Below are 23,177 nucleotides of genomic sequence, written 5' to 3' on the forward strand. Positions count from 1 at the left end.
CCTCTCTAGTTGTGGTGCGCAGGCTTCTCATTATGGTAGCTTCTCTTATTGTGGAATACTGGCTCTAGAGCACAGGCTTCGTCACTGTGGCACACGGGCATGGTTGTGGCTCACGGCATATGGACTCTTCCCCCACCAGGGATCGAACCTGTGTCCCCTGCATTGGCAGGCAGATCCTTAACCACTGGACCACCAGGGAAGTCCCGAGAAGGATATTCTGCTTGTATTTCCAATGAAGGCCTTGCAGGAGAGCTGCCTAATTAGACCATCTGTGGTCTGGATAGAAATCTGGCTGAGGAGCCATCCACTGTTGTAAAAGTTGGCTCATGAGGCTTCCTGATGGCCCAGTGGTTGGGACTCTGCTCCCAACAGAGGGGACAAAGTTTTGATCCCTGGTTGAAGAACTCAAATCTCACATGCCCAGCAGCCACAAAAAAAAAAAAAAAAGTTGGCATCAAATGAAAGATGAAATAGACAGCTGCGCTAAAATAACCTGAACGTTAACTTTGGTAGAAGCTTCATTTTTGACCTAACGTAAGACTGTTTTCGTAAGCTGCTCCATGCAGTGGGTATGTACGTGTTCAGTCACTCAGTCATGTCTGATTCTTTGTGCCTCATGGACTGTAGCCCGCCAGCCTCCTCTGTCCATGGGGTTCTCTAGGCAAGAATATTGGAGAAGGTTGCCATCTCCTCCTCCAGGGGATCTTCCTGACCCAGGGATCAAACCCATCTCTCCTTCATCTCCTGCATTGGCAGGTGGATTCTTTACCACTAAACCACCTGGGAAGCCCTCATGCTCTGGACAGATTTTTAAATAAAGGCCTGTTTCCTGTTTTGTTCCAATTTGTGGCGACTGTGAGTGATGTGTAAGGAGCTGGTGTTAGAGGCCAGCTTCTGCTGGAATCCTCTCATTTGGTCCTTCTGACAATCCTGTTGTCACCCCCGCTAGACAGCCACAGCTCAAGGGGTGATGTAACCTGCTTGAGGTCCCATGGCCAAGATTCAGCCAGGCTTCTGGCTGGGCTGTTGAGAACTGAGTCCTTTTTCCCCTCAACTCTCTAGGACCCAAGGTTCAGGGTGGCAGGTTTTGACCAGGATCTGTCTACTCTTATTCAGGCCATGCTATCAATCAAAATAATTCCAAGCAGAGCATCGAAGGTGCTGTTGAAGGCCTTTAGGTTCCCTGTTCTTCTAAGAAAATATTTTCAAAAGGAAAACCAGCACTCCCACCCGAGTTGGGGTTCCCTAGTGAAGTCACAGGAGAGCTGTGATGCTGTGGATGTCTCATTTCAGGCTGAGGGCATCAGAGGGGCTTTGGAGGTGGGGGAGCCTGCAGTGTGGTCTAGCTCTGCCGGAGCCTGCAGTGTGGTCTCCAGCTGGGCCTGTTTCATCATCTATTACCTGTGGGCTGGAGTCCTCTCTGATGTCTCAACAGAGCCTGGAGTAACCCCTTGCAGGCTGTGCTTGCTCTTTCCCCCAGCTCTGAGTCAGTGATCAACACACTTGGGCTGTTGAAGGCCAAATAGTAAAGATCTCAGTGTTTGCAGGCCATACCTACGGTTTTTCTCACAGCTTCTCACTCCTGCTATTGATGGACTAGTAGCTTGGACAGTCTGTACCTAATGGAGCAGGACCGGGGTTCAATCAGTCAAGGGTAGAGGGTCAATTTGGCCCTCAGGCTGCAGTTTGCTATCTTACTCCCATTGACAAATGACGTTAGACTGAATCTACATCAAGTGAGTGAATCCATCCTCGTGGATACAAACTCCACTTTCTTTGTGTTTGCTGGGGGTGCAGAACACTTCAGAAGGTTTCCAGCGTCTGCCCAGACACCTCACTACCAAGTGCAGGGGGAGAGCACTGGTTGGGTGGGGAGTCAGAAGACCCACCTCCAATCAATCCTGTTGCCTGGAGGCTTTGCTGCTCTGCGCCTCACTTTCCCCACCTATCAAATGGGATGGTTGACTGATGTCTCAAAGATTCTGCCTAGCTCCAAAATTAATCTTCTTTTACCGGGAAGTTGTAGTTTTAGTTTGTGTCTTTGGCCACCCAGACATATTGGATGAGGTAATTTTGTCTTGCAGTCTGTCCCCCAAGATGCATTTAATCTCTGGGCTGGTGGCTCTGTTGGTAAAGAATCTGCCTGCAGTGCAGGAGACTTGGGTTTGATCCCTGGATGGGGACAATACCCTGGAGGAGGAAATGGCAACCCACTCCAGTATTCCTGCCTGGGAAATCCCATGGACAGAAGAAGCCTGGTCAGCTATAGTCCGTGGAGTCGCAGAGTTGGACACAACTTAGTGATTAAACCACCATCACCAGCACTCCGTCTTAGCAGAGCCTAAACCTTTAGTTGTAGGTTGGGTAGGGACCATCCGTGGTGCATCCTACCCATACAGTAGTATTGTGAAAGGATACCTTCACCTGTCACTTCCTGGGTGGCCCCAGGCGAGGCATGTGTTAACCCCTGCCTGCTCACCACCCAGAATTGATTCCTACGTAGCCTCAAGGGATGAACAAGTGAGACAAACTGGGGAAAGGGATGCTTTGGATGAGCAAACAGTGCAAAACTTTATCCTTGTTATTGCCTGTCTTTTGGTTGTTCTGAGGGAAGATGCTATAAGACCAAGCCTGCTCACTGTCGCTCAAGGAGCTGCATCAGTCAGGCCCGATCCTGCACCCACCACTCAGCCAGGCCCAGGAATGCCCGTGCTGGCCCTTCAGGCGTTGCTTGAGCATGCGCATGGCAGTTGCCAGGGGGCTGGGTTGGTGCCTCCCATTTTGTCCTCAGAATTCTCCCCAGCCTTGGTGGCATGGGGGCTGGAGGAGCACTCCCTGGGAGAGCTGGAACCCACAAGCATTTGGAGCTGCGTTCGCTTATGGGCCGACGTGGCTTGTTTCACCACTAACGAACTGGGAGCTTCTGTTTCCTGATTTGAGTTATGGGTGATACCTGCCTAGAGACCTGGGTTTCCGTGGTAAATCATCCGCTTAGTAAATATTCATTATTTACTAGGCTCCAGGCGCTGTGCCAGAATTCATGTCTAATAAGATATTATTATGAGGTTTTCCTAATTGCCAGGCACAAGACTGAGTATTACCTGGATCAGCTCATTTGGTCCTCACAACAACCTTTCCCATTTCACAGATGGGAAAACCGAGGCTGAGCGGTCTCTTAAGTCTCAGGTGGGTCTGGGCTGGGCTGATTCCAGAGTGACTGTTGTTGGATGACTCTGCCTTTCCCCTGGTTAGCAGGGGGATATCACAGGGCAGGACGCCAAGCACAGGCTAGACCCAACTATGTCTTGTCATTTGAGGTGTGTGCACTGCTTAGATGCTCCTCAGTCAGCAAGTCATTTTCTTGCTCTGAGCTGACTCCCTTCCACTTTGCTGAAATCCCCTCATTTGGGAGTCATTCTCTGGAGCTCTGGATGGAGGTAAACTGTGGCCCTGGGCTTTGGACCCCCCAAACCGTGGCCATTGATGGAGAAGGATTGGATTCTGGTCCACAGGTATTGTCAGAAGGGGTTTCCTAAAAATCTTAGTAGACCTCAGTCCTGCCTGGCTGGATCTGGACGAGTCTTGGCATCTGTACTGTTAAGGAGGATGCTCTCCAAGTGGGTCCTATGGCTGTTGGGCCCCTGGCCTCCGGCTGGCTTGGGGCAGGCCAAGTGCATTCTGGGTGATGGCACCATTCTTGATATGTGGGGGTCCTGGGGGCCAGCACCTTCACTAGGCTGTCTCCTACCACCTGCAGTTGCCCCAAGGCCCACTCATTCCAGGCCACTTGACTGTGCCAGGTCAGAAGGTGGGAATGGCTGCAGTGTTGGAGCCTCTGAAGGGTCTGGCTTTAACAAAGCCATGGCCCAGGCTTGGAGCCAGGCAGTCCCAGACTTGGGCCTCAGCATCCACTTCAACTTAACTCCCGTGGGTGAGTTACCTCCTCTCTCTCTGAGACGTGCTTTCCTTACGTGGAACTCTGTGTCCGTATCTCCATCTGGGAGTTGCTATGCGGATGACGGGGTCTGTCTGCACAGGGTAACAGTGGACCACGTGTCCAGCCAGGGCCTTGTAGGGAGGTGTTTCCCAGCTCTGATCCATGGGCCTCGCTCCTTGGAGCAGATTTCAGCTGTGTCTTTCCAGGTCTTAGCAGGGTCCTGACCCAAGAAAGATCCCAGCCCTCTTTGGTTTTGCTTCCAGGTCTCAGGTGTGTCTGTCTGTGCTTCTGGGGGACTTGGAAGGGTGAGCGGGCTGAAGGCAGGCTGACCCTGGAGTCAGGTGAGGTCAGGGTGAGCTCCTCTTAGGCCCAGTGGACACGATGCTGAAGGCCCACAGTGCTGTTAGGGGCCCTTAAAATTTTTTAATTGCTTTTTAAATGAGAAGAAAATAAATGACTAGAGTCTAGCACAGAAGTCTGTGTCATATTAATCTCTAAACCATATGTGCCTGAAATAGAATTTTAAAAATGAAGGAGCCCCCAAAGGCAAAAGTGCTCAGGGCTACGAGGGTCATTGTGTGCCTGGGGGAGGACGGCCACCCACTGCACCCCTCACCCTCCCCGAACCCCTGCCTGGGGGCTCTGTCTGAGGATCAGGAGAAGAAGAGCTGGCGGGTGGTGGTGGAGGAGAAAAAGGAGTGCACAGCCACAGGCATCCAGGCAGTGGGGTTCCCGAGATTCCAGCAGGGGAAAGGCAGTGATGGCTGTGTGTCTGGGTGTGTCGAGCCCCAAAATGCTGATTGGGAGCTTGATGATGGGGTAGCAGTGTGTGAGTGTTGAAAAATCACTCCTCACCGTCCCGCAGCAAGCCTGGAGATTCTGGTCCTCAGATGCTCTGGCTGCACGGGGGGCAGGGGTAGGGATTCCTGTTTGGAGCCAGGGAGTTGATTTCATCCAGTCAAGGCCAGGACCCAATGTGAAGGCTTAGAATACAGCTGGGTCCCTACCAACGCCCCTTTCCCTACCACGTGTGGTTCTAAAGCCCAGAAAGCGGGAGATCCACGGAGGGCGTGGCAGATGTCACCATCCCGAAACGTGCTTCTTGTTTATCTTTTATTAATGACACGCACTTAGGTGGGGGTAGTGCTCAGAGCAGCCGGGGGAAGAGGGAGAAGGCATGAATAATACAGGCTGCATCTTGATGGAGCTAGTTGGGCAGTGCACACCTGAGCTGGTCGAGGATGCACCTGGCCCCTGAACTTGGGAGGGAAGCTGTTCTTAGCTCTGGATGGCACTTACTGAGCCATCCCTGGGACAGCCCTGGGAAGGGGAGGCCCCAGCTCTGGCCTGTAGTTTGCACTGGCAAGGCTTGGGCCTCCTCCACGAACAAGTCTGTGATGTCTGGGGCTATGCAGTTCTACCCCGAATCTCATCACCTAGGGAACTTGGTGTCCAGAGCAATAATGCTCACACAGCGTGTTTGCAGCTGGGTGGTACCCGGCCCCCTGACACTGCTCTGGGTTTGTCTCCAGATTTTCATTTTATTTTTCAGGTGGAGATAGGGTATTCATGACAGAGATGAGAACTTAGGTCTGTTTTCCATTGTTCATCCTATTCTTGGCAACTTTTGCCTCGGGACCTGGCAGGAAAGACACTCTGGAGAGGGAAGAGTTGAAGGGAAACCAAGCCTCCTTGGCTCCTTCGCCTTTTCTGCTAAAAATGGTGGCAGTTCTGTGTTTCCACTAAAAATAGCTAGTCTTCCGTCAAGGCCACCCACACAGAGAATCTGGGGGCTGGGGGAAATGAGATGTGGGTCTTGGATATGTCCCACTTGCGTGAAGAGGTCTGAAAGCTGACAGATGGAGGCGTCCATGGGAGAGAGAGGGCGGGATTGGGAGGGGGCAAGATGGAGCTTCTGAAGACCTGGGCTGCTTGTGCACGACGAGGGCAGTACTGTATTGTTGTCAGGCATTCCTCTGAGCTGCTTAAAGAGTAAATGGGAAAAAATAAAAGCAAATGGGTGGCAGATGAATGGATAAACTATGCTACACACATACAGTGGGATATTATTTAGCCTTAAAAAGCAAGGAAATTCTGACACGTGCTACCCCATGGACAAACTTTGAAGACGCTATACTAAGCAAAATAAGCCAGTCATAAAAAGACAAATATTGTATGATGCCACTTATATGAGTTATCATCCAAAATAGTCATCCACAGAGATAGAAAGTAGAGTGGTGGTTGCCAAGGACTGGGAGGATAGGGGATGAGCAGCTAGTGTGTGGTGGGGATGCATTTTAAGTTCAGGAAGATGGTCACGCAAGAATGTGAATGTACTTAACCTTACTGAATTGTGCATTTAAAAGTGGTTGAAATGGCAAATTCTTGGTTATGAATATTTTACAAGATTTCTTAATAAAGATTCAGTGAGAGGTGACCCCTTTCTTCCTTGTGACTCCCCTGTGGAGAATGATTGAGATCAGGTTTTTAATCTTTTATGTCAGTAGTGATTAGTTGGTAATTGGCTTCTTCTGCAGAGAAACTAAAGTGACTCTCTTGGGTCACCAGGGCAGAGCACATGCATGCGGAGCCCCAGCGCTGAGCCTCACGCACCTGGGCATTTAGGGATCCCCCGGTGGAGCAGTAAAAGTTTCCGCTGAACAAGTCCCAGCCGGCACTGTGGAACTTCCAGACAGGTTTCTAGTCTCTCATCATTATAGATAAATTGACATTCAGTGTTTAACCAACATCTGCAGAAAGTCTGTGACATGAAAGAGCGATGTCAGCATAAACCATGGGCAGAGTATTGTTGCCAGGAGAAACCAAATTCAAGAAGTGAAAATGTAAATGAGAAAGATATCCTTCTCATGGGTATTCTCAGAAAGCATTGCATCCATAAAACAAGAATAGAATGCTATGAAATAAGAATTTTTAGAGAGCAGAAAAACAGCTTTCTAAAACTTGAAGTATAGTTGATTTCCAATGTTGTGTTAGTTTCTGCTGAACAGCACAGTGACTCAGTAATACATATATATGCATTCTTTTTTTATATTCTCTTCCATTATGGTTTATCACAGGATGTTGGTATAGTTCCCCATGCTGTACAGTAGGTCTGTGTTGGTTATCCATTCTCTATATAATAGTTTGCATCGGCTAACCTCAAACTCCCAATCCATCCCCCCCTAGAAAAGCAGCTTTAGATTAACTATATGGTGGTGGAAATAAAAGGTTCATCGAAGAAATAGATGGAAACATCATGGAAAGGAGAATAAACAAGCAAAGGCAAAGAGAAATGAAGAGAGTTGAGAAAGCTAGACTGTTAAAGCAGGTGGTTGAACGTGTAACTAATGGAAGTTACAGAAAATGGATGAGAGAAAATGATAAAAGAGTTAATAGAAGAAAATTCTCCATATCAGAAAGATAGAAATCCTTACATTAAAATGCTCTTCTGCATGCCTAACACTTAAAAGAAAAAAAAATCCTATTTCAACATGTCTTTGTGAAATTTCAGATAACCAAGAATAAGGAGATTTTCTAAAAATGTCTAGAGAATGGGAAAACAAACACGCAAACAAAGACACAGTTTGTCTCCCCAAGTAGGAGGATGGCAACTGCCCTCTGGAGCAGCAGCAGCCTGTGTGGAAAGACTGTGACTTTGCCCTGGCAGGGAGAAGGGAAACAATCCATCAGACTCTCAACCTGTCACTCAGGGATGAGGGATGCTTTCAGTCATGAAGGAAGGACTCAGAGGTTTTACCTTCCACACCTCTTTCTTGGTTCCTTAAAGATCCTCTGATAAGGGAGTAGGTGAAGGAAGGGAAGACCTGGGACCCCAGCAGGGAGCCCCCCAAAGACAGTGCTGCAGGGTTTGCACTGTGGCCACCTCCCGCATCAGTGCAGAAGGAACCAGGGGCGGAGGACCTGGGGAGTTGGGGAAAGGCATCATAGAGAGGCTACACACCGGGAGGAACAGCAGGCGAGCTGTCATTATATGGGAGGAAAGGGTGGCCTGATCCACGGTCCTGCGCTTGGTTGGCGGGCTTCCGCAAATCAAATTTTCCTCCATAGAGAAAATTGATCAAATCCTGAGCTCATGGGATTAAAGAACCAAAACATGGTGTTTTAATATATTCCTTATAAGGATCACGTAGCTGTCAGAGGAGTTAAAAGTAGAGAAAGTTTTAAAAGTTCAAAGCAGATAAATGCCTCCAGACCACGGTGGGGGATGTCAGTGTTCATAAGGCTATCTGTGCTATTTGCTTTTTTTTTTTTCATTGTATGCAGAAATGCCTAGATATTTTTTTTAAGTTTAAAAAAAGAATCATGAAAATTAAACAGAAGCAGTATGAAATGGGCCATGGTTTGCAGCAGGATCCTTTTGGAGTGTACTCAGTGAAGCCCGGCTGGGCTGTGGACCCACCGGCTTGAGCCCATTGATGCAGTCCATCTGGGCCTGGGTTGAAGTGACCTCTCAAGTGGGGACTTTTCAGCTCTGTTATTTTGCTCTGTTTGGGTTATTCTTTGGGGAAACAGATATGCAGACATATTGCCAGTGGGCCTGGGCAAGTTCAGAGCCCACGGAATGGTCATGGCCTTGTACTTGGGGAGGTCTGGCGGACACGGTCACTTGTTGCTTGGGCACCTGGCTCCTCTGGAATGCAGGTCTGCCTTGGAATGCTTTGTTTGGGGCTCTTTATGTCCTGGGAGGACCCACAGGTGAAGCAGGCTGGGTTCTTGCCCTTGGGAACTAAGCGTGAGCCAAGGCAGAGAGGGAGGCCCTACCATGGAGGCCTTCCTGGAAGAGGGTGGCTAGTGCCTGCCAGGCTGTGGGCAGTGGGCTAAACCATTATGGTGCCTACGTCCATGGAGCTCCTGTGCCCTTGGAGGCAGTGGGGGTGGGGGGATAGACAATAAACAGGTAAACACACATGAGACCATTTCAGCAAGAGCTGCTGGGAAGGAGGTACCCAGCACAGGCAGGAGAGAGTGATCAAGGAAGCCCTCTCAGAGGAGATGACGTTGGAGGGCAGAGAGCTGTGATGGAGCTTAAGAAGCCTGTTTGCAGAGAATCCAACTGGGGCCAGCAAAGGAGGAGCAGAGGCCTACGGGGAGGAAGTGGAGATGTCCAGTGGGAGGGGCTGGTTGGGTGGGAGATCATCACATCTTGGAGAAATACTCTTCTTGGCTCAGGACTGAGCTGAGACTGGAAAGGCAGGGCAGGGCAGGGCCAGGGGAGCTTTGAACTTCAGGCTAAGAGGAAGCAGTCCCAGACCCAGAGTGAGTGGGTAAGAAAGACCCTGGGGCAGCTCTGGGATTACAGCCTAGATGACATTTGCCAGCGTAAAATACACTTGGTGGTTTGGTGGTTTAGTTGCTAAGTCATGTCCTACTCTTGCGAACCCATGGGCTGTAGCCCGCCAGGCTCCTCTGTCCATGAAATTCTCCAGGTAGGAATACTGGAATGAGTTGCCATTCCCTTCTCCAAGAGATCTTCCCAGTCCAGGGATTGGGAAGATCTCCTGCATTGCAAGCTTCTTTACCACTGAGCCACTGTTGACTTGGTAGCAAATCTCAAGCTTGGATTCTTGACGGGAATCTCAGCAGAGAAGGACACATGGAGTTTGCCATCCCTGTTCCACGCAGGCTGATGTCAGGCAGGGACAGGCGTGTGAGAGTCATTTCCTATGTGAGGAGCATGCTCCTGGCCCCGTTTGTGGGCCAGCTCTGCTCTGGGCCTGGCTGGGGCCACTTCAGGCCAGAGGAGGTGCTGGAATCCTCCCTTGCTCACTCCAGGCAAGCCCCAGCACCGCCCCCCCGCCATCCCTTGTCAGTCCAGCCTTGGGTGACATGTTCTGTGGGCACCAGTAAAGTCAACATGGGATGGAGGGATGGCACTGGGAGCCAGGGCCGATGTCTCCGAGGCAGGGTCACTTGCACACACAGACAGAGGAACAGCTTTTCCATGGTGGGCTTGAAGAAGGCTTCTGTGCCCACACACATCTCCTGCCCGCCCCTCTCCAGCCCAGTTGGCACTGAAGCCTGGAATTCCACCATTAGAAGTTCATTCCTTTGGCTTGGAATACAAATGTCCCAATGAGGAGATGACCTTTGCACCATCACTGCGGTCGCTGGCCCTGAGCACCTCATATGTCTCGGCAGGGTGTCAGGGCTTTTGCCATTCCCTGGAACAGCTAGCCTCTACCAGCTGTGCCCCTAGGGGCTGTGCTCTGTGCTCAGTGTGGTTAGCCTCTTGTGAGGGTATCATGTGCGCTGAGAGAGAGGAGCAGGAGGAGCACCCTTCCACTTGTTATGGCGTGTGTTCCATTAAGCTTATTATGGAAAGTCGGCTACGTCATCACTCTTGTCTGCATTTCACAAAAGGGGGAAATTGAGGCTCAGGGAGGCGGGTCTCTTAAACATGTCTGTGCAACTTGAACTCAGCCTGGGCCACTGACTCCAATGCTAAGTTCTCCCTACTGTCCGTCCTCACTTTTCTGCCACTTCAGGCCAAGAAACTCGATGAATGGGCTCCTCTCTATTTCTGCCCCCTTTCCTTCCTTGGGTCTCCTCTGGTGTCAGCACCCAGGAGTGTTCAAGGATATAGCAATGCCTGCCTCCAGCGTCTCAAGTAGATCCTGTTGTGGGTGGCTGCACCGAGAGTCTGAGCCGAGACTGTCCCCATCTCATCACCCACGGCCGAGCCTTTCCAGTTCCCTCCTGCCAGGCCCCAGGCTGGGATTTGGGCTGCCCACATGTGGCAGGCTTGGGAAGGCAGCTCCTGAGCCAGGAGGCAGGATGGCCCATGGAGAGAAATTTGGTCAGTTAGGTGCTTCATTTGAAAGTGGACCTGCGCCCTCCCCTGGGTCTCTGCTGCCCTTAGGCTGTGTAGTGCCTGGCTGGCTTTGGCCTGGGATTGGCTACTGTGTGAGGGAACTGGCCTGACTGCCCACAGGACACCCCCACAACATCAAGAATCCCCAGGACCCTCTGAGCTCCAGAGTACTGCAGTCCAAGCCCTGCCTGCCCTCCCCCGTACTCTCCCAATATTCTGCAGACCTGTATCTCCTGGTTGCTTCTGTTGGCTGTCCAGTGCATTCCTCGTTCCTCCAGGGCATGTGAAGAAGCCTCCTGTGGCTGGAATGGGATAAAAATCCAGACAAATAAGCCCCTGATGGGTGACTGGGCCCGTTGGTGGACCTGGCTCATTTTCAGGCCCAGGGGAGTGGCCCTCTTTGAGTTGAAACAAACCCAGGAGCCCTCTGATTTATATCCAGGGGGTTGCTGCTTGTGGAGGATGGCAGGAGAGTGTGGGTGGTGGGATGCTGAGAGGAAAAGTTCATTCCTCCAAGCTTTTTGGCTGTCCTAGTCTGAAGACCAGGGAAAGGCTTCATGATGTATGTTCTCTTAGATGGACAGGGCTGAGAATCTTAGTCTCTGAAGCCACTGTGCTTCCTCTGTGGGCACCTGCAAAAGATCAAGATCTAAGTTGAGTGTCTGTGGAGGAAGGAAAAAGAGGAGTCAGGTAGAGATGAGAGGTAGAGGCAGAAAAGAGGAAATGCCCTGATTATAGAGCTTCTGTCCATCCACACTCCCATCCATCCATTCACGCATCCCTCATCCTTCCATCTATCCATCCATCTATCAATTCACCCATCCCTCCATCCATTCACCCATCTATCTATTCACTCATCCATCTGTCTATCCCTCAATCCATTCACCCATCTCTTCATCATCCATCCATTCACCCATCCATCCATTCACTCATCCATCTGTCTGTCCCTCAATCCATTCACCCATCTCTTCATCATCCATCCATTCACCCATCCCTCCATCCATTCACTCATCCGTCTGTCTGTCCTTCAATCCATTCACCCATCTCTTCATCATCCATCCATTCACCCATCCCTCCATCCATTCACCCATCCCTCCATTCATTCACTCATCCATCTCCGTCCTTCAATCCATTCACCCATCTCTTCATCATCCACCCATTCACCCATCCCTCCATCCATTCACTCATCCATTCCTCCATCCATTCATTCATCCATCTGTCTGTCCCTCAATCCATTCACCCATCCCTCCATCCATCCATTCACCCATCCATCTATCAATTCACCCATCCCTCCATCCATTCACCCATCCATCCATTCACTCATCCATCCGTCTGCCCCTCAATCCATTCACCCATCCTCCATCCATTTACCCATCTCTTCATCATCCATCCATTCACCTATCCCTCCATCCATTCACTCATCCATCCATTCACCCATCTTGCCATCCATCCATTCACCCATCCCTCCATCCACTCATCCCTCCATCTATTCACTCATCTCTCCCTCTATCTGCTCATCCATCTATTCACCCATCCCTGCATCCATCCATCCATTTACCCATCTCTCCCTCCCTCCCTCCATTCATCCATTCACCCTTTCCTCTATCTATCCACCCATCCGTCCATCCACCCACCCATCAATCTATCCTTCTATCCACTCCCCAACATCCATCCATCAATCCACCAACCCACCCATCCACCCAACCACCCATCCATCTACCCAGCTCATCTTTTTATTGATCACCTGCTGTGTTCTTGCCATTTCCATGCAGTTTGCACCTCCTCATTATAGCCCCCAATGGACAACCACACCTTCACTGGTTTTTTTTTTTGTTTGTTTGTTTGTTTTTTTTGCACTTACAACCTGATCATGACCCGTGGCCCTTGCAAACTCTCCTTACCATTTTCTTATGATTCTATTTGTTTCTCTTTGCAAACCCTCAGAGGCTGTAAGCCCCTTCATTCAGAGTCATGGTTGCTTCTAATTCTCTTGGCGCTATCCCTGGAGCAGTCACTCAAAGCATCTTTAGAGGGTTGATGGCAGCATTACTGCAGACATTTAAATTCCTTGAGACTGAGGTTGCCTGGGCATCTTTCTAGAGTGATTGGGGTGGAAAGGGAGTTCATACTTGCTGGGGCTCAGGGCAGGGAGGTGGTACAGAGCATGGTGCATTTTGGAGCTGGATGAGAGTGGAATTGATTCCCAGGGCTGATGACCTTCAGGGAGTCACTTAACTTCCCTGAGGCTCAGTGTCTTTACTGTCAAGAAACAAGATGTAAACAGTCTGTGCAAGTACATGGGTGTGTGTATCCATGGTACCTGCGTGTGGCTAGTGGGTGATGCCTTCCCCTCTCCCATGTCCATAGATTCAAAGACTGATTAAGGCCTCCTTTGACACCCCCGCCTCCACCTTGTTGAGTTGGGATGGGCAGAGCCGAATGAAGCTTTCTGAGGATGCAGGACTCCTAGGCCAGGGCCAAGCTGTGACCTGCAGTGGGCATCTTGGATGTTTCTCGGCTCTCCCTCTCCTGGCTCTACCCTGCTCTGCTTGCATCCTACTGTTTTCCCTCTTGGGCCTTAGTGTCCCCCGGGCAGGATGGGGAAAGACACAAGCTGCTGAGTGACTGGAGGGCCTGGGTTCTGCCTGAAGCCTTGTGTGGGCCCTCCACCTTGGGCTCCCGTGCAGCTCAGTAGCCAGTGGGCTGCTTCTCACTGGGTACCTGGGCAGTGATGGAGGTGAGCTTGGACTCAGAAGACATCAGGAGGTGAAGGGGAGGCTTAACCCTGGGGGATGCATACAACGCTGGAGGCCACAGGCTTTTAATCAACTGAATTCCCTCCACCCCTCCCAGCTCCACTTATTACCTATTAAATAATTATCTCATTTGGAAACTGTTTCTTAATGTAGGGCAGACTCCTCCCTGAGGCATGGGTTTTGCAATGGATTTGTCTCCTGCGTGTTCTAGGTTGGGACAGGACTGGAGCAGTCTTGCCCCGGCAGTGCCTGTGCACGAGACTCAGTCCTGGCTGGGCTTTGCCAAGGCACAGCCAGGTGGGGCGTCGCCTCCCCGAGCCCCAGGATGACCTGGCTAATAGCTTCATTACAAAGATGCTCTTCATCGTCTCATAAAAGAGTTTGCCTGGGGCTGGGCAACCTCCAATTACTTGATATTTTCTGGGGCCCTCCCCAAACATTTGGCAATGACAGAGATGGAAGGGGCTTTTTTCCTTTTTACAGGTGAGGCCCTGGGGAGGGGAGGGACCATCCTGAGGTCATATACTGAGTTGGTTGTGAAAGTAGAAGCCAGGGCCTCCTGCCTGAGAGAATCCAGAGCTTTCTCCACTTCATCCTTCCTTGGTCTTGGAATGTCATGTTCACCAAATGTGGCCCCCTCCCCTTTTGTAGGAAGGGGTTGTTTCCTGAAACCAGAGCTGGGAGACTGTGCAAAGAGTGAGTGAGTGATGAGTGAAGACAGCTAAGCCTCACAGCAAACAACCCTATAGAGGAGCCTTCTTTTTTTTATTAAAAAGTTATGCCTGCTTTCCAGAATGTGTGTAAACAGTCCTGAAGCCCATATAGAAAAGCAGGCCTCGCCCCACCCTGTCTGCTCCCAGAGGTCATCACAGTGGCTGGCCAGGCACGTGTCCTCCCTTGGCTACAGGGTGGAAGATGGGTGGGGTTGCAGAGGAAACTCAAGAGGCTGGGGGAGTGTGTTAAGGTCCCCCAGGTGGATCAGTGGTTGTGGACCAGGGCTGTGTCCAGACTTACTTCCTGATCTACAGTCAACCCCGACAGGAATTTCTGTCTCCTTCACACTGCAAGATGCTGCAAGGCATGACTTTGTGGAACTGTGTGGCATGCTGTATGTCCCACCTTGGCTCACCTGGGCTTTTTCATCTGCATGGTAGGGTCCCTCATCCTCTCCCTGCCTTCATCCTGGTCTTGAGACTCACTCCAGTTCTGGCCCAGGCCCTGGAGCTCCCCGTGCTCAGGCTGGTTCTCAGTGTCATTGATAGAAGATCTAAAGGCTCCCCTTGGGAAAGGAGGGGTGGGATGAATGGGAGATTGGGACTGACATCTGTACACTACTGTATGTAAAACAGATAACTAATGAGAGCCTACTGTAGAGCTCAGGGAACTATACTCCCCAAATAGGAAAGAAATCCAAAAAGAGGGTCTACATGTGTATGTATAACTGATTTATTTGCTGTACAGCAGAAACTAATGCAACATTATAAAGCAACTAAACTCCAATAAAATTTTTTTAAAAAATAGAAAAAGTAAAGGCTCCCCATGGACTTGGCCCAAAGTCAGGACTCTGGGATTGGGACTCACCAGTGGTCACTGTTACCTGGAGTGGGGAAGGGGAGCTTTGGTGTGAAGGATGAGTGGCTGAGCTGTGTGGAGGGACCCGGAGTGGGCATTTCAGACAGCTGTCCTGGTAGGTCAGAGATGTGTGAAGGGTCTGGAGGGAACCTGTTTGCCTTGGGAGAAGGTTCGGTGGAAGATTCCACTGTGTGCAGGCAGGGGCTCCTCATAGAGCCTGGGCTCAACTCCATTGTTAATAGGTAGTCATTGAAGGTTCTAGAGCAGTGGAGGTGCTAGACACAGGGGATGAGGAAGGAGTTGGGCTCGGCAATTCAGTTCTGTGAGGCCTCAGAAAAATCACCCCACTTCTGATACTGTCGGGGTCAATGTCCCTACCTTAGAGGATTGTTGTGAAAATTGGAGCTGATTTCATTGCATACCTGATGCACCCCTCACAGGCAGGAAATGTGCAGTGCTGGTGGTTGTGATGTAACCCACGTAAACGATGGTGACTGAAGCTGAGGGCCGGACCACTAGGCCCTTAAAATCTTGGAGCCCCAAAACCTGTGTCCCCAGCAATAAAACTGTGGTTTATTGTTCACTGATGGCTGATGGGTGATGAATTAAGATGCTGAATCCCTTTGCTCTCTTGCCATCCCAGGGCTGCCTATGTTCAAGGCACCATGACCCTGCCAGGCTCCAAGGATGCCTGTAAAACACTGCAGTGGGTGTAGGTCCCGTGTGTAATGAGTGCTGAAGTGAGTGTCAAACACCCAGAGTCCTGGCAGGCCTGGCCTGTGATTCAGCTCAGGGTGACAAGAACTGGGGCATGGTCCTGATACCAGGCCCGTGGCCGGGGCCAGCTGCCCTATAGCCACCTGGGCTCCTGTCGAGTCCTTTGGTTCACTTCCTTGCTTTTGAAAACAAGAAATCAGTCTCGTGTTTTAGTCTCTAAGTCAGGCCGGGTCTTGGGCCCCCTGGGGAAGTGGACATGGTGGATTGCTGATGCCACGGCGGGGCAGAGTCTCCACAGCCCCAGCAGTGCCCTCCCACCTCCCTGATCTTGGGTGAGTGAGAGCCTGCTGAGCTGAGCTCCTTTGTTAACACAGATGAAAAAGGCCTTAACCTGTGGGTGCTGAACTGCTCAACCTGGAAAGGTGACTTGGCTGCCTGCACGGCAAGTGCTAAGAGGCTCAGGAGCTGGCCTGTCTACCCTACAGACTCATTACTGCTGGACCACAGTGGAATCGCAGAGCTAGGTAGGGATTGTGTCTGCAGGCTCCGACAGCTCTGCAGATTTCAATGAGCTGATCGCTTGTCATTTTTTATTAATGAGCGAGTGCCTGATTCATTATACATCTGAGGGTGAGCCACCCGAGATGGGGAGGAGGAACATGGAGACGCACAGCCGCCATGGAAGGGGTGAAGTGGCCCCATGTGTCTTTTCTTCCTCTTTTCCCAAAAGAAACAAGTCAGAAAAGGTGTCTGTCTTGGGCAGGCCAAGACAGATGACCTGCTGTGTGATGACAAAGGGGAGGTGGCCGGATGGTCCCTTAGTCTGGGGGCTGCAGCACTTGGGGAGTTCTCTGTGGCCACTTTCCCCTGGTTTCTCTAGTTCAAAGTCCCCTGCTTACCTGTGGCTTGACCGGGATGGGCGGGGAGTAGTGAGCAGAGGGAAGCCAGGCACCCCCAGGCCTGGGACTCTTGATGAAGGAAAGGCTCAGCGAGCCCAGATGTCTATGAAGGAGGTCCTCGAGGAGACCTGGAATGCACTTTGGGTGAGCGCTGGCCCCAAAGGCATTTGCTAAATGTTTGTGGGATGAACACATGCCTGCATGGGAGATGCCTCCTAACAGCAGGATGCAGTTCACCCGCCACGCTGCCAGCCCTCGCCCTGTGCCAGGCTTCCTGGAGACACGGCAGTCCTTGCTCTCCGGGAGCTCTTGGGAGTCCTGGATTCTGTCTGTCCTGTCCCTGCACCAGCCGTGGGATTTCAGACACTCTTGTTTCCTTATCTGCAAGATATGCTGAGCAGTATCTGCCTGGCTGCCTCTCCCGTGGGATGGATCAGCTGTGAGAGCTGGAAGCCCTTGGCAGGGGCCGTGGGTCCACCAGGAGCACCTGGCATCCAGGTGAGCTGGCCAGGCATGCCTGGCCTGGCAGGTGGGGACTGAGCTTTTAAGGAGAGCTGTAGCGTCTTTCTCAATATAATAGTTCCACTGTGCACGTGTTGAGCAGGCGCTCCATGATTCTGGGTGAACAAGAAGGGTCTCCAACAGCCCTGGGGAAGTGGGAGGTGGCCGTGTTCTCTGTCAGTTGTCTGCGGGTCTGAGGTATGAGAGCATCACAGCAGCAGCCACGGCCACACAGCTGGCTGTGGGCTCTGCCACGTTCTAGCTGTTTCCACTGGTGTTTACAGCATCTGCTTCCTCGGGTTATAAGATGATGGGAGCCCTGGGAACAGCCTTTGCTGTGGCTGAACCATTGGAGGACCTGGCTTAGGTTACTCACAGCTTGACCTCCTTTCCTCAGGTCAGCTGGTCAGTGAGAAGAGGATGTGTCCATTGGGGGCCCTAAGAGAGGCCTTGGGAGACCCTGGGAACATGAGGTCTGCTTTGAGGTCCCCTACGAAGGGCTCTCAAAGACACCAGCTGCCCCCTCCACACCCAGCCCGCTGCGGCCCTGGCCAGTGTCCACACTGCCCCCAGTGAAGGATTGTGTGAGCCGCCAGTGCCCGCCCCTTCCCCAGCACCCCAAGAGGACCAGCCCTGGCTGTGGAGTCCATCCCAGCCTTCACTGCCCTGATGATGCGCTGTCTGCTTTGCTTCAAACCCTAGGATGCAACAGACATAGCACACAGATCCGTACTCTGTTGTAATCAAATGCTTAGTGGCTTCCAGTTTGCTTCATTATGAGGATTGTATTGTATTTTTAATTTTTTAAAATTAATTTTTATTAGAGTATAGTTGATTTGCAGTGTCGTATTACTTTGAGATGTGTGGCAAAGTGATTCAATTAAATGTATACATATATCTACTTTCAGATTCTTTCCTACATAGCCCATTACAGAGTACTGAGTAGAGTTCCCTGTGCTAAACAGTAGGTCCTTATTAGTTATCTATTGTATGTACAGTAGTGTGTATCTGTCAGTCCACTCTCCCAGCTTATCCCACCCCACTCCTTCCCCTTTGATAACCATGAGTGTATTTTTTGTATCTGTGACTCTATTTCTGTTTTGTAAATAGGTTCTTTTGTACCTTTTTTTTTTGATTCCTCATATAAGTGATATCATATGATATTTATCTTTCTCTAGGGACTGTATCTTTAAATAGAAGTTTTAACTAGTTATGCAGTTTCTCAGCACATCGTGGGTCACCTGGAAACCCACTCACACATTATTCACTATGGAAAAATGCATCTGGGGTCCAAATCATTGGTTTGCAAAATGCTGAACTTGGGGAACACAGCTCATTTGTAAGTGGGAACAGCCTGGATTCAGAATAAAATCAAGGTTCTGATGTGTCCTGTCTCACAAAGGCAAAGATAAGCCCGGAGAGGATGAGGCTAGGGGAGCCCAGTCAGGAAGGCTGGTGCTCAGAAGAGGCAGGGTTGCAAGGGCAGGAGGGAAGCTGTGTGCTGGGCCTGTGGGCACATTAGATCAGTGAGAAGGCCAGCTTATCAGCTAATTTGGGGGGGGGCAACCAGAGAGGTAGACAGCTTTCCAAGGGTGGTCACTCGATTTGGCCATCAACTGCAGGGCTTTGGTGGGGCCACATTTTCCAGGGTGTGGAGAACCTGTGTCTGAGTGGGATGCTTCCTGAGGGTGGAGTGGGGAGAGACCAGTTGGGTACTGAGGGAGCTGCTGTGGTCCTCCTCCGTGGCTTTGTTGCCAAGCTATGTCTGTTTTCTACCTGCTTTCTCTAGTATGGCTTCCTCGGGGCCAAGGCAGCGTGAAATGATCCTCTGGGCCTATGAGTAATGTTCTCTGCTGACCCTGGTGTGTTTATATGTCTGGGGGAAAGAGAGAGAGAGAGAGAGAGAGTCGTACATTGTAGACTTCCTGGAGGAGATTCTACTACCTTCATGTCCCTGAGCTGGCCATTAGACACAGAATGGCTTTTGCTCTCTCTGGGCTTCCCAGGCGGCACTAGTGGTAAAGAACTTGCCTGCCAACGCAGGAGATGTGAGACTTGGGTTCGATCCCTGGGTTGGGAAGATCCCCTGGAGGAGGGCATGGCAACCAACTCTAGTATTCTTGTCTGGAGAATCCCATGGACAGAGGAGCCTGGCGGGCTACAGTCCGTAGGGTTGCAAAGAATCAGACCCGACTCGCACACACAGGGCATTTGTAAGTCACAGGAGGACATTTCTTAAAACTCCCTTAAGCTTGGTGGAAGAGAACCACCTTACTGCTGCATGTGGAAGGTCTGAACAGGAGGGCAAACACCTTGGGAAGGGCTAACTGGAGATGAGTGTGGGGCCCAGAGAGCAGCCCTTTTTGTGGGGTGTCCATGGTTGGGCCAGGAGCTGTCTCATTCTGGCCCAAGGGGACAGAAGGACGATGACATCCTGTGGTCCTGTCCCTTCAGGCCACCTCACTTCTGTCTCTGAGTAGGGTTGGGGATGGGGCGGGCTGTATAAATCCAGCTTGAGCTTCTAGAAAGTTTAGAGGCATAATTGTAGTGATTTGGGAGGCTCCAGACAGCCACATGCCTTAAGTCAGGAAGCATCTCCCTGGATGATTGAGAGCAAGTAGCTGCTAGGCCAGTTTTCAGTTGTCTGGGGAGGAGCCCTGGCCCCCACCTGCACCACGGCTGGCTGAGTGGTGTCCTTGCCACCAGGAGAGGCTCTGGCCTGCAGCCTCCCACCCCACCCCCAGACCTTGCACTCCCCCGAGGCTGAGGCTAAGTTTGGGTCACTTTCCTTGTGTTTTTTTTTTTTTTTTTTTTTTGTGGGCTCTGTGGTGCCATCTGAGGCCACACCACCCAAGAAGGGGCCTGCTTTTTCATTTTGCTGACCCAGGAGGTTTGGGGATGAGCTTTTTGTGTAATCAACCAAGACAAACCTCTGACCCTTTGCATCTCCACCCATCCCATCTGGTTTGGCTGTCTCCTCCGCACCCTCCTATCCCAGGAAGTAGCCTTGACTCAGCTCCAGCCCTGCTGTTCGGAGTGTGGAGGAAGTGAGCAGGCCTGAATGGTGCTGACCTGGGATCCAGAGGCCCCAGTGATGCCCAGGTCCTGTGGGTAGGGCCCCTTCTGAGTGTGAGGCCTCACTGGGGGCTCTGTTTCTGGGGCCAGAGGCTGGCAGTGTGCCCTGGGCAGGTCAAAGGTGGGACAGAGGTGATGGTGATGGGCAGGTGGGCCACACCCAGCCTGGTGCCTCGTGCCCGTGGGCAGCACTGCCAGGACTTTGAGTGAAGGATGCACTTGGTGTTTCTGCACACAGTTCCTTCAAGATCCCAGGGAAGACCTTTGCGGCCTGGGCTCCCTTCCTAACTTAGGAGCGGGTTCCACAGGCTCTGCCCCCTGTGTACGAAGCTGTCTTGTTTTGGAAGCCTCCAGGTGTGCTCCTGACAGCTTAAGTGGGAGGATTTGGAGGGTGGTGGCAGGGGTGACGTTGGCCACGCTCAGTGGGTCCCTGTGGCAGTGTGGAATTGGGGACCTTCTAAAGAGGAGTGGAACTCCAAAGGGTCAGGGTGTGAGGAGGGCTAGATGGCTCAGAAGCTTCCCTCCTTCTGGTCATGCCCTCCCCCACCCCTGCCCGCCCCCGCCCCTTTCCATTCCTGAGATGAATGTCTAGCCTCTTATATTTCTGTTAATCCCATTAAGGCAGGCTTTCCCTTTGGGGACAGAAGGGCCACCTTTCATTTTCATGATGCCTTGAGATCAAACGGGAGAAAGGGTACAGACTGTCCTTGGGGGTAAAAGGGCCGAAGATGACAATGGTACTGACCACTTTCCACCCCAGTGGGCCCCTCCCCTCTGTGAGCAGAAAATACAGAATTCTTCCACCAGTTCGGCACCTGGCGAAAGCGGTGCGGGAGCAAGGTGGAGGCTTTGTAGATCGGCGGTCCTGGCCGGCCTCCCCTGGCAGGTCCACAAGCTGTGTTTGATGGGCACTGCTCGTCCCAAGGTAACTGCCGTGGCCCCCCTCTCTATGGGAGGGAAATGAAAGAAGAAGGGTGAGTTTCCTAGCCTGGGGAGAATTCCACAAAAAGACAAACTCTGTACGTGTCATTTCTGCCAGTTGGCTTGGGGTCACATCCTCCGTGACCCCTACCTGTGAAGGGCCACTCTGCAGGCCTCTGCTCCCTAGCTTTGTGGCTCTCAGTGTCTGCACAGGACCAGGGAATCTTCCAGAGATTCCTTGGGGACAGTGGCCTGGGGTCCACTTGCACCTTGGGCAAGTCACCTTCCCTTTCCTGGGTTCCGTTTCCCCTTCGTCCTCAGGGTCTGGATGGACCCCTGAGGTCCCAGCCAGCTCCTTCTCCCTCATTGGGGGCTGCAGGGCAGGGAGCTTGAGGCACTGCGGTCCCCCAGCTCCAGACCCTTGTCCCGGGACAGCCCAGCCCCGTGGAGGACCGGCGCATAGGCAGCTTCTCCCAGCAGGAAGGTGCTACAGTTCCCAGGCCAGAAACGTTCCCGGTAGGGAGGTGAACACGCTGCCTGCAGCGGCAGCCGGATCCCCCAGTCCAGCCGGCCTTTAGATTAGCCGCGTTCTTAAACCCTCCCGAACAAGGGAGCGAGCGCCGGTCATCAATGATTCATGCGCCCCGCCTCCCTCCCGGCGGCCACTTGATGTTCCCTCCCGCTGCTCCATCCCGAGGCTCCGGCGGCCTCTCGCTCGCCCGGCGGCACCCTCCCCCGCACGGCCGCCCCTCCAGGCGGGTGGCATTCCTCCTCCCTCCCGGCCGCACCGGGTAAGTTGAAGGAGAAAGACCGCTTTCCCGCGACGCTTCAAGTGGAAATGAGGAGGCGGCTGCTCTTGTTTGCACAGGCCTGGCCTGCAGGTTCTGCTGCCGCGTCGCCGCGCTCCAAGTTTGAAGTTGGGAGCATGAGTAGGGCCCAGCCAGGGGGAAGCTGGCTGGGGGAGGTGGGGGGAGAGGTGGGGGCGGGAATGCAAAGAGCTGGGGTGGGGGGTGGGGAGGCAGGACTTTGGCCACTAGAGAGAGAGAGAGAGAACAGAATTCGAAAGAAAGTGAAGTGACTCCTGCTTGGCGAAGGAAGGAAGAGTTTGTCTGGGATTAGGTGGGAGGCAAATTCACATCGTCAGTTGCAGGATTTCTTCCCAGTTCCTCCTCCGGGACAGATAGCCCCTGAAACTCTTCGGGTGCCCACGAGAACTTTGAACTGGGAGCTTCTGAGATCTGGCGAATCGGGGAGTCTGGGAGCTCAGCCTTCAGCACTGCAATTCCCTGGTGGTCTCAGCAGCAAGGAGGATTCGCAGACAAGAATCTTTATTGTCTGTGGAGCCTCAGCTCCGAGTTACTTAGAAAAACATGTGTGTGTTAAAGCCGAGCTTCCCTGGGGAAGACACTGTGTTCGCATGAGGAATGAATTTGGGAAAAGTTGAATTGAGGAGAGGAAGAAACAAAATCGTATTCAGAAGGAATGTTCTTGAGGCTTGGCAAAATCTGGAAGACACTTTCTTTCATTGTCTCTTTTTAACATCCTTTTGATTCTTCCTCCTTCTGGCTTCCAACAAGTCCTTACTTGGCTTGGCCTTCAGGTCCCCAGGAAAGAAGCCCCCAGGGGTCCTAAAAGTGGGGAACTTGTTCCAATGGGGGCGATGGTGCCCCTGAGGCCTTGGGAGTACCTCCCTGGTGTAGTGAAATTCACACCCTCAGGGGAGGGCCAAGGAGGGACAGAGGCCCTCCTCAAGGGCTGGTCCCTGGGACATCTGTGTTTTCCCCTTCGCTAGTTGGAAATAGAGAGTTACAAAGGGAGGTAGGGTCTTCTTGGCAGCTGCCTTTGGGGAAGTGGTGACACGACCCCACCATGTCAAATCAGAGTCTGCTTGTGCTAAAGGAGAAGTGTTGGAAACCTACACGTAGTGGGCGTAGGGGAACAGCTGCTGTCAGCTGGAAATATGCTTC

General features: G+C 51.9%; 1 protein-coding gene across 2 annotated transcripts in view; it reads left to right on the top strand.

Moving 5' to 3' along the window:
• Positions 1–23,177, top strand: part of GLI2 (GLI family zinc finger 2) — a 261,304-nt gene that overhangs the window by 114,325 nt on the left and 123,802 nt on the right. Inside the window, exon 1 of one of the 2 annotated variants that reach the window (XM_069574447.1) lies at positions 21,911–22,001. The exons of the other annotated variant lie outside the window; for it this stretch is intronic. The gene's annotated coding sequence lies outside the window, so the exon portion shown is untranslated. Of the gene's footprint in view, positions 1–21,910; positions 22,002–23,177 lie in introns of those variants that run through there. 2 annotated transcript variants of the gene reach the window in all.

The sequence above is a fragment of the Ovis canadensis genome, chromosome 2, assembly GCF_042477335.2.
Source record: "Ovis canadensis isolate MfBH-ARS-UI-01 breed Bighorn chromosome 2, ARS-UI_OviCan_v2, whole genome shotgun sequence".
Lineage (NCBI taxonomy): Eukaryota > Metazoa > Chordata > Mammalia > Artiodactyla > Bovidae > Ovis > Ovis canadensis.